Here is a 12740-nt window from a genome sequence, read left to right as displayed (position 1 = left end):
GTCTTCGGTAGGGTAAGATTTTTCATTTCCAGGAACTCCAGGTGATTGCTCATGGTTCCATACCATCCAAGGATTATTTTTGGAGTAGCAAGAGTTTGTTTATTCTGCTAGGAATTTGTTACTCAAATAAATCAACAATTAGGAAGATCTATCAGGAAATTATTGTTCAGCAAATGGGGACTGTTTCTGTCTATAGGTTTAGTTTAGTTTTGCTTTTTCATTTTTATTTTATTATTTTTTATTTAGTTTGGTGAAGATGACTCCATTTTTTGGGACACCTATGTTCTGATAATGCCAATGACATGCAATGGAAAGACAAGAAGAGACAAATCAAATAACTGGTTCTCTATGACTTTTATTTCCTATCAGATATAGAGTTGATTTAAATTCAAATTAACTGATAATGTTTTCAGTACTCTTCCTCCAGTTGAGTAGTTTTTATCATATGAACATCCTGACCTGAACATGGAAGCTGCCATTATTCACTGTACTTACTGACCTGACCAGATAATGTACTTATGGCCCCTTCTGGGGCAGAAATTTTAACCAAACTAGAATCCACTGTGTACCTCCTTTTTGCTCACGTGTAGTACATAGAGAAGTCTCGTTCTAATCTATTATTTTGAAGAGATATTCATTAATACTTGTCTTTCTCTTAAGAAAGAATTAAGTGATGGGCTCACCTTAAATAAAAACAATGTTCATGATATTGTAATAGCATCAGTTGCCCGGAATAGGAAAAATAGCATTATATATCTGGTGCTAGAATTTTTGGCCAGTTTCTATTCTGCAAACACTCACCTCCCAGATTGATTCTCTGGGTAGTAAAATATGAGAAAAGTGGCCAGAGAACTCTGATTATATAGTAGGTAGAAAGCACTGACTCTAAGAAATCATTAAAAATGCAAGTCATTATTTGGGTAGAGAATGTAGAAGGCCAAAAGGATCATGGAAACATTCTGAGAAAGTGAATTACACTACCTTCATGTGTTTTCAAAAAGACATATTTTATATCATCTTTTTTTCCAAAAAAAAATAAAAATTCTAAAATTCTAAAATGGCATTGATTGGCTACTTTACATTAGGCACTGTTATAACTGGAGATGGGTGGGCAGAGATAGTTAAAAAAAAAGTTCTTAACCTTCATGAGCTTTTCCTGTAGATGAGGGAAACAGATGTATACTTTGTCGGATGGTATTAAGTGCTATTAAGAAAAAGAAAACATTTATTGGGTACAGGTCATGCCAAGGTCAACTTGAGACCTGTAGGAAATGAAAGAGCAAGTCATGAGGTCAAAAGTGGAAACAAAATTCCATGCAGAGGGAAGAGCAAGTTCAAAGCTCTGAAGTGGGTGGATGCTCATTTAGAGGCAGCCAAGAAGATGGTGCATCCGGAAGAGAGAGGGCAGAGCAGGGAGGCTCAGAAACTGGCCATTCCCAAGAGTGGTCATTCCCAAGGGCATGTAGACAGAAAAGGGAAGTCGTCCTAAGACTGCACCTTGGCAGCCCTCTATATAAAACTGACATATAAAAAAATATAGAATATGCGTAAACTGTACATTAGTTATTTTAAAGGAATGACAGAGGTTAAAGCAGTAAATTTTGTGTAATAGAGTGGTTTACATTATGCATATTTGATGACCACAGTTCTCTGAGGAAGAGTGTCATCATTCTCATCTCATGGCTGAAGGAATTACACAAGTTAAAAGTTAATGTAATAAGCACTGTGGTGTCCTTCCTAACAGCACTTTCGTCAGCTGACTCCTAAGTACTGCCCAGGCAGGTGGAACAAGAGAAGTGATTAATACATTCTTTCCTTTTAAGTTCATAATTCTAGGTCTGAGTATAAGCCAGAAAAGCTCTGGACAAACACATGTTCGATGGTATTTCTTTTTTCATCTTTTAACATTTCATAGGTGAGATGGGTAAGGGTGGTAGAGAGTGAGACCGTAACAGGCAAAGAATCTCTACCACTAGGACCAGGGGTCATGGTAAGTACCAGGTAAGTACCTGAAAACACCCAGATGGAATTCAAATGAGAACTGATGCTCACCTGTGCAGAGCAGACATCTACTATATACTTATATTTGTAATTATACTCTGGGGATTGATCGCTAATAGCAGCCAGCATGCCAGCCAATCATTGTCCTGCAGCAGAGGGACTCTACTCAACTACAACTCAAGGCTATGTTCACCATTTGCCTGAGCCTCACACTGCTCGTAACAAGCAGCTTCCTTTCAAATCTGGACCAATGGAGAATGCACACAGTAGAGTGGTACCCTGTGCACCAGGCTTATTGGTAGTCAGAAACAGAAATCCCCTGCATGGCCAAGTTGAAACAAAATGGAACCAGCTCAAAGTTCAAGCTTGTTCCATGACCTGCCTTCCTGAGTGTTTACAATAAAAGTGGTGGACTTGAGATTTTAACTTGGGGTTTCCAAACCTTCTGATCTTTGCCTATGACACTTGAGTCCAATGATAAATTAATATTTTAAAAAGTAAAAATAAATTTGAAGAATATTTTGTCCACAGAAATTATACTTCTCTTTTAATGCCTTATCTTCATTCTTCCTAACACACATGAGGATTGCCAAATAACACCAATAATAACCAGAATTTATTCAGCATTTCATATGTATGCTGTTCTAAATATTTTATATGAATTACTCATGTAATCACATGTCAAATTATTTAATTTAGCCACAATTAAATTCCCTGTTTAATCACACATTATGCATCCCCTCTCTTCACTTCTTATGCCTAGATTACTTTAGGCTGCTGTAGGTTCCTAGAAAGTTCCAATCTCACTTCTGCCTCAGAGACTTTGCACTTGCTAGTCTTTCCTTGAAACAACATCTCTTCTGATTTCTTTACAAGGCTTTCTTCCATCATTTTTACTTAAGTCACTCAACCCAATCACCTCCAGTAAGCCCCTCTGATAACTAAAAATTGTCTCCTCCTTTCTGGATATTAACCTATATTATATGTTATTCTACTGTCCCTCTGGTGGTCTAAAATCATGTTTATTTATTATTTGTCTGTCTCTATCATCTAGCTCACTATATAGATATAAATGTCTAGAGTGTGGGGACAAATCTATCTAGTAGCCAGTTAGGAAATGTAATTCAAAACCCCCATGAGATACCATATCACAAGCATTAGGTTGGCTTGAATTAAAAAGAAAATAATATCAATGATTGGTGAGAAAGTAATAAAATAAATCCCACAATGCTGGTGAGAAAGTAAAATGATGCAGCTGTTGTAGAACACAGTCTGATGATTCCTCAAAAATATTAAATATAATCACAAGTAAGAAATTTTACTTGTAGGCTTATATCCAGAATGAATGAAAACCTATATCCACACAAAAAGGTGTGCATGAATGCTGATAATAGCATTATTCATTGCAGCCTAAAAGTAGAAATTACCCATATGTGCATCAGCTGATGAATGGATAAATTAACGTGTTGTGTACATACAATAATATATAATTTGGCAATAAAAAAGTACTGATACATGCTACAGCATGAATAGACAACAGTATCTAAATAGTAGTAAGCAAAAATATCCTAAGTGAAAGAAATCAGTCACAAAACACATATTGCATGATTTCATTTATTTGGAATGTCCAAGATAGGCAAATCCATGGAAGCAGTAAGGAGATTAATCGTTGCCTAGGTTTAGAGTGGGAGTGGTTAGTGGAAATGGGACTAACCACTAATAAGAATGGGTATTCTCTTTGGAGTGATGAAAATGTTCTAGAATTGACTGTGTTGTTGGTTGCACAACACTGTAAATATACTAAAAACCACTAAATTGTATGTAAATAACTAAATCGTATGGTTTGTAAATTATATATTAATAACTATACATTTAAAAAGGGGTGCAGCGGGTAAGTGGACTTTGTTCTTGATTCCTTTGCCTGAAGGTAGAACGATTTTCCATTTCACTTTTATATTTTAGGCTTTTCAAGGAGAAGTGTCAGTAAAATGATCTGAAATGTAGTTAGTGGGAAGATTCCAGTTCAAGCATGATTAACTACTTTGTAACAATTTCAAAGTGATGACTTATAATGGCTTTTTTTCTGTTTTATAATATCTTGCTATATTTCATTGGGTGACAGGTACTCATGGGGAAATGGTTTGAGTTTTTCAAATTATTTTTTATCTTAATTAATTTTGGGGGGGTGACATTGGTTAGTAAAATTAGTAGTTTTCAAGTGTACATTTCTGTAATACATCAGCTACCTCCACCTTCTTATCCTCTGGTAGCCATTAAACTGTTGTCCATGTCTATGATTTATTTATTTGTTGGTCTTGTACATTTATTTGTTGCTTTCAGTTTTATATGCCACATATGAGTAAAGTTATATGGTTCTCAAATTTTTCTCTCTAACTTATTTCACTTAGCATGATAATCTCCATCCATGTTGTTGCAAATGGCTGTATTCCATCTTTTCTTATGGCCAAGTAATATTCCATTGTATATATGTACCACATCTTCTTTATCCAATCATCTTTTGAAGGACACTTTGGTTGTTTCCATGTCTTGGCGACTGTGAATAATGTTGCAGTGAGCATAGGGGTACATGTATCTTTACGGATAAATGTTTTCAGATTTTGGGGTAGATACCTAGAAAAGGGATTGCTGGGTCACATGTTAACTGTATTCTTAATTTTTTGAGGAACCTCCATTCTGTTTTCCAGAGCAGCTGCACCAATTTACATTCCCACGAGCAGTGTATGAGGGTTTATTTTTCTACACAGCCTCTCCAACACTTGTTATTATTTTCTTATTGAGAGTAGTCATTCTAACAGGTATAATAAGGTGGTATCTCATTGTGATTTTGATTTGCATTCACTTAATAGTAATGGAATTTTTCAAAAAAAAAAAAAAAAAAAGAACAAAAAACCATCAGATTTGTGTGGAATCACAAAAGACTTCGAATAGCCAAAATAATACTAAGAAAAAATAGCAAGGTCCAAGGTATCACACTCCCTGACTTCAATTTATCTACATAATGAAAATAATCAAAATGGCATTTTATTGGCAGAAAAACAGACACAGACCAATAGAGTAGAACTGAGAATCCAGAAATAAACCCACATATATATGGGCATATATGGGCAGAGAATTTTCGACAAAGAAGCCAAAAACATACAATGGGTACAGAATCCTCTTCAATAAATGGTACTGAGAAAATCTGAAAGTCACATGCAAAGGAATGAAACTAGACTGCTATCTGTCACCAGATACCAAAATCAACTCAAAATTGATCAAAGACATAAACATAAGACCTGAATCAATAAATTGCATAGAAGAAGGCATAGATACTAAACTTATGGACCTTAGGTTCAGAGAGGATTTTATGAATTTGACCTCAAAGGCAAGATAAGTGAAAGCAAAAATAAATGAATGGGTAAGGGGGATCAAATACATGGTGATGGAAGGAGAACTGACTCTGGGTGGTGAATACACAATGGGATTTATAGATGATGTAATACAGAATTGTACACCTGAAATCTATGTAATTTTACTAACAATTGTCACCCCAATAAATTTAAAAAATAAATTGAAAATAAATAAATAAATAAACAAATAAATAAATGGGACTGTATCAAACTGAAAAACTTCTGCACAGCAAAAGAAACCATCAACAAAACAAAGAGGAAACTAATTGAATGGAAGAAGATATTTGCAAATAACACCTCCGATAAGGGGCAAATATCCAAAATAGATAATGAACTCCTACAAATCAACAATAAAAAAAAAAAAGAAAAAGAAGAAACAATCCCATTATAAAATGGGCAGAGGCCATGGACAAACACTTCTCCCAAGAAGACAAACGGCCCACAGATACAAGTATATGAAAAAATGCTCAATTTCACTAGCTAATAGTAAACATTAAATGGCTTTTTAATAGCAAGACATAGATTGCCCTGCAACAAAATATAATCTGAATGGTGTGTTCTATCTGCAAGTTGGTTTCACTCGACATCTTGAACTGCTTTCAAACACTTGAAGTCAAAGCTCCGAATGCCCTTTTGAAATGACTTTGCCCTTGATTTTTACAGCCTTGTGTATTTTAGCGGAAATTTAATCCATATGTTTTTGATTCATTTACACTTAAATCATCAAAACACCAGTCTTTTAGGGTGATTTGATATCCATGAAGACTATTGAGACTTTTTGATAATCCTATAGAGTATTTAAAAAAAAAGAAATCAGGGACTTTGGCTTTTCCTAGACTAAACTAAAATGCTGGGGTGTTCACTTTCGGCATGTTCTAAATTTGTCTAAACAAGTTCTCTCATCTGTAATAGGCAGCAGGACAGCAAAGTGCTGGTGACATGCTCACCATAAGTAAAAGTGCTGAAGCTTTTGATGAGACACAGAGAATATGTAATTCAGAGCATATTTTACAGCACTCGTGGGCTTTTAGACCTTTTCATCCTAATGAAAAGATCTGAAAGTATTAATTTGCATTACTGTGGATGCTGTTACTTGTCTAGTTTTATGTTTCCATATTTGAATGCATTACTACTTACTCAATATTATTAGGGATTTTATTGCACTTTATTTGAAAAGTGCTCAGTAATCATTTTAAATTTAGTTTTCACATGGGGTATAAATTTATTTTTTACATCAGATGTAAAAAAAAATTACCGTGCATTTTATATATCACTGGTTCCATAAAAATGCTTTTTCCACTGGTTAATATTCATAGTAGGTAAAAATATTGCTAGTATTATAAAAGAAAAAATAATTTAGTTTTAAAGTACTATATTTTATAAGTTAGTGGTTTCTTTCTCTATTTTTTCATAGTTAAATCAGTTTTGCTCCTGATTAAATATATATATTAAATGCATTAAGCTACTCTACATCATCTCCAGTTTTCTTCCTTTCCTCATTTTTCCAAAATGAAATACTTAATCCTGTATTTACTTACTCTGGTCCATATGGATTGGTTACTATCATTTCATCCCAAGTGTCCATTTGGGGATCAATTTCCTTTTTTGAAATGGTTACTTGATCTGACAATTAATAGCCTGGTTTTGTACAATTATTTTTTCCTACATAGATGATATATGGAGAGTTCTATGTGATGTAAGAATATTTTCTGAAGTATATTCTCAAGTCTTTCCTGTTGAATAGCATCTAAAATTTGTAGAGCTGAATATATGTCTTTTTTTTTGTTTTACATACTTTGAGTTCCATTTGTAAAAAGCAAGTGGATTTTTGTCTTTCTTTAGGTAGATGAAGTTTACATTGTATGTTCAAATGGATTAAGATAGTCATGACATTCACCTAAATTGAAATCAGTTTAATTTTTATGTAGTGTTTTCTTTGAAGTACCGTTAGAGATGCACTCTCTACTTGAAAATTATCCTACTTGAAAATTATCAATAAGCTCAACATGCACACCAGTTAACCTTTGCCCTTATCTATGTATGACTAGAAAACACCACAATTTTTTTTGAAAAATATAGATACTTTATACTCTGAATAACAATCAATGCTCTGTGATATTCTAAAATACATGATCATTATTTCAACCCTAAAAAGTTAGGTCCTTTTAATATTATTTAATATTGTTAAAGTATTAAAATATTTATTTAATATTTTTAATGTGATAAAACCTATGATCACAGAAATGCATGGAATGTCAAAGCTGGCATTATTTTTGGTTATCATAACTGACCATATATCTTCTTCACATATTAGAAGGAGGAAGCAAGTTTATTGTCATTAAACTGTTAAGTCATTGAGATATATTAGGAGGATTTTGTAGAAACAACTATTTTCAAGTTATGGGCAGGTTTTTTCATCATTTTGTAGCATACTGAAGCAATAGATACTTATTTGCATTCAATGATTTTCTATTTTATTTTTGCATCACAATTCCATGAGATTTCAGTCATAATAATGGAGCAAGCTGAGACTGAATGTCTGGAGTTTTTTTTTTTTGTTTTTTTGTGTTTTTTTTTGGTCATTTTTAAAAGTAGTTTACAATGTGAATCCTTAAAAAAACACACACAAAAAACGAAAAACAAAAAACAAAAAGCTGTTCACAAGGCACGTGGCCTTTGAGGATATATCTTTCAATGTACTATTTATTTAAGTTTAATGGCTATTGATACTTATGGATTTCTTCTTAGCAAAGAAAACCACTCAATGCTGTTTAGTTTTCAGTTGAATGAGAAAAATTTTATATACTCTTTACTATATGTCTATGTTTAGTAAAAATATATTGCTATCATATGTATAAAAAAAATTGAAGAATTTCACATGGATCCTACTTGGTAGAAAATGTAGATTAAAGAGGAGGAATTCATTTTTAAACTGAATAAATATCTCTTTCAGCATCAAGAGTGGTAGGTACCAATTGCTGTGCTTGCACACAGATAAAGGTGAAACAATAATCTAAAATTACTTTTGCTTCAAATGATATTTACTTGCTTTAAATAAAGAAATGTTTATAATTAAAAAATACACATTTTGTTTTATTTCAAGTGCTATCACAGTCAGAATTACTTAAAGAATATGTTATTATATAACTACACAAATATTCATAGTCTTAAACATTTTGTTATAGTGTTTTTCTTAAGTCCAATACTAAACCAAAAGGTACTTTTTGCATTACTTTTATTATGGAATATTAGGGATTAAGATAGTAAGGACAATGTCTTTATTTCAGCACAACCATTTACGTCTATATTTAAGCACTTATCTAATAATGACTTCTTAAATGGCTTTGTAGACATAGGATTTTCTATTCTTGTTGCCCTGCCTAAAAAATGGATCCATATTTTCTGCAAGCTATTTGTGAATGTGCAAGCCATCTGCAGCTGAATGATTAGTGGAGTGCAGGACTAGGTATCCTGTATTCAGTCTCCATTGATCATTTGTTTCTCTTTTATTATTTTAATTATAAAAACTAATCTTCAATGTGACTGTTATATGGCATTTCCATGTTAAAAAATAGTCTCAGATGTTCATGTACTTTTAAGTTGCACTATAATTTTGAGCTATATTAACTGAGATTAATTTTGGGTATCAGTATTGTTGTACTGGACTTCATGCTGCATAGTGGTACTGCAACTGGAAGTTAGACTTCTATGCTAACTCACTGTACATGTCAAGTAAACAAGTTTAATTGTGTTATTCACCTCATTGACTTTAATGAGTCAATAATAGATGTAATAGTCACCTCAGGACCAGATGGCATAGGGTAAAAAGTCCTCATGAATACCATTTTTTCATCTCAAGTATCTGATAAATATGTTAACTTCCTGCGTTAATGCAATTGTTGAAATTTCTTAACAGCTGGTCAGTTACCCTACACTGCAGGGGCCATCAGGTGCTATTTATAGCTTAAATGTCAGCTTTATATTCATGGAGAAATTAAGAGTGAATAAAAAGAGCCCTCTTTCTGAAATATAATATAATATCATAATCAAATAATTGTACAAAATTATTTTATTCAATTAAACAGAGGTTTGGGGAACCACTCTGAAAGGAATCCATCATATAATCAATCTGAAAGTTAGAAAGAGCCTTCCTAACTGTCAAAATGTCAATTGCACAGGCATGTTATTTATCCTTTCTTAAAAATGTTTCATGTGTTGTTTGCTACTTTCTTTAACACACACACACACACACACACACACACACACACACAGAGTATAACTACATGTTCATTGGTAAAGTGACAATTGCATTTATTGAGGAGGAAACCATCTTTAACTTGTAGCAGCAGATTCATCATAAGTCTTTTTATCTGCAGTCTGCTTTATGAACAGTGCTTATGGTTGTTCCTCTCCTCATATGCTTAACATATTACTTTTTTAATAAGAAAATTCAAATATTTTTCCTTTGTGTAATATCTAAAAACTTATTCTCAGATTAAGGTTGAATTGCTGCCTTAGCAACCAAGTCAATGTTTTCAAGAGTTTTATATGTTATTATGTTCTTGGAAAAGCAAATGAATATTCACCTTGTCAACTTAATATTACCTCAACACAGAATTCTATGTAGAACATTTCTTCTGATAAAACTTTAGAACCCAGAAATGACACTAACTCGTAGTCAAGAATTTACAGCACATTTAATATTATTGAGTTAAATGAGAAAAACTTATTAAGCTGACTCCTGTTTACCTGAATCACTGAAGTTTATGCAATGTTTCCATGTATTTAATACTTAAAATTTTAGATGCAGCTCAGTTCTGTGCTATCTAGGACAGCATACTTGTGCTGAATTTGATGGAAGAATAGCAATGTCTGCTGCAGTGTCCACTTAAGAAAGGGCATCTTCGAGGATTTTGTGTGTGAGAAGATGCTTTCATATTAGTTGCTATTCTGTTTGTTGATAAATGGTACTTTTATTCTCTTCGTTATGGTAGATTGGAGCTGTTTTTCCTAAGAAGATGAGACTATTCTTTATAATTTACAATATCACATTTGGTCCTACAGAATAAAATGCAGCTTCTGGAAATGGCCAAATAGATTATTGGGGGGAAAAAACTATTTTATTGAGAAAAACTGGGAGACTTTTTTTTTTTTTTTTTTTCCACTCTGTAGGACTACTTTAAGAAGTTTCCAAGATCCAACATAAGTGAATTGCATTTCAGTTATGGAGACTTTAAATTCTCCAGGGGAATCCGGTGATTCTCGAGGGTAATGTAGAAACTTTGAGAAGACAAGGTAGAATTATAGTAATTCTCTGATGTTGTGAGGGAAAAAAAAAAAAAAAATCTAAGGTCAAGATGCACCAAAAATCGAGGCAGTCTGACAAACCAACCTAAGTTAGTTTGGGATCCTAAGAAAGCTCTACTATAAAAGTAGAGAAACTAGATACAGAGCAGCCCTGGTGATGATTGAGACAACGTTGTTTGAAATAAGATAACATTGAATTGCCATTGTCCCTAGGTTCCTGACAGAGAAAAATAATCTTTTGAAGGAAAATAAAACATGTTCTTATATCTCAAACTATTTTCAAATGTTTATTAACAATGTACTCTACCAGGGAAACGAAGGGACACAATTTCTTTTAAAAGGAGAAAAAAAAAAAAAAACAGAACAAATGAAGGCACACACGTTTTAAAATAACTTTAATATTTACAACAAATAAAATCAATTCAGAATTTCCACAGAGAACTAGAAACTATATAAAAAGGAACCGAATGGAAATGTATAATTGAATAATAAAATAATAATTAATACTACAATAAATACATTTAGCAGTGGAGGAGACATAACTAAAGAGAAAATGGGTAAACTGGAATATATCTCCTCCAAAAAGAACAGATAGACTGAAATATAGAAAGAATAAAAAGATTTTAGAAGTATAGGAATACAATAGAAAAAATTAATTGTGTATATATTCGGAGCTACTAAATGCAAGAAAAGAGAATAGAATAGAGAGTATATTTTAAAAACAAGGATAGAAAATTTTCAAAACTAATGAGAGTTATCAGGACACTATTTTAAAAACCTTACAATCTCCAAGTATGTGCACGCGTGTACACACACACACACACACACACACACACACACACACACTACATCATAGTAAAACTGCTAAAATCAGGGATTATGGCAAAGGTCTTAAAAGCTTCCATAAAAATTAAAACATGTTATATCCAAAGTAAAATAGTAAGGGCAAGATCTGCTTTCTAAAATGAAACAATGGAAGTTACAAGATAATGCCATTTTATTTTCAAAGTGTTCTAAGCAAATAAACAACAACAAAAAAGACTATCAACCTAGAATCCATGCCCATTTAAAATATACTTTAAAAAATCTATACAAATAAAAGCTGAGAGAAATCATTGCCAGCAGAACCATACCAAAAAGGCCATATATATATATATATATATATATATATATATATATATATATATATATTTTTTTTTTTTTTTTTAAATAATGTTCTTCAAAATGAAAGCTCAGAAATAAAGTAAAAAAGAGAACAACATGTAAATATCTAGATGCATTTATAAAACAATATTGAATGTTTCAATCAAAAATTAGAATGGGATTTTTAAAGTTTACATATTAACAAAATATGGACTAACAATAGCGTATAAACCTGAAAATAGAAATGTATTTAAATTGTTTTGAGTTCACATGAAATATTTCCGAAAAAACTGACCCTTTTCTAAACCAGTAATCCTCAAGCACTGGAAATTTTTGTCTCTACCAGTGGACATTTGTCAAAGTCTGGAGACATTTTGATTGTAATGACATGGTGGAGAATAGTGTGCTACTGGCATCTAGTTGGTAGAGGCCAGGGATACCACTAGATGTATCACCATGCATAGGACCACCCCCACAGCGAATAATTATTTTATCCAGAATGTCAATAGTGTCATAGTTGAAAATCCCTGTTCTAGATCATAAATTAAATAATCATCAAATCTCAAAAGTTTGAAATTATGCAGAACATATACTGTTAATAGTATATAATTAAGATTAAAACATAACACAATAATAACTAAAATCCCCACTGGTTTAGAAATTATGTACTGTGTTTTGCAACAATTCATGAGGCAAAGGGGATGTTGATTGGAATTGAAAATATTTCCAATTAAATATTGTTTAATTTAGATTTCAAAACTTGGGACAGAAAAATAAAGTTTGCTGATAGGACAATTTTATAGTATTTAACACATATAATTGCGAGAAACACAGAATAAATCAATTAAAATCAAGAAGTTAAAACATAACAATTACAGA

This window comes from Rhinolophus sinicus, chromosome 16 (assembly GCF_057876585.1).
Source record: "Rhinolophus sinicus isolate RSI-liver-muscle chromosome 16, RSI-T2T, whole genome shotgun sequence".
NCBI lineage: Eukaryota > Metazoa > Chordata > Mammalia > Chiroptera > Rhinolophidae > Rhinolophus > Rhinolophus sinicus.
The sequence above is the reverse complement of the archived record's forward strand: the minus strand, read 5'-3'. Positions refer to the sequence as shown.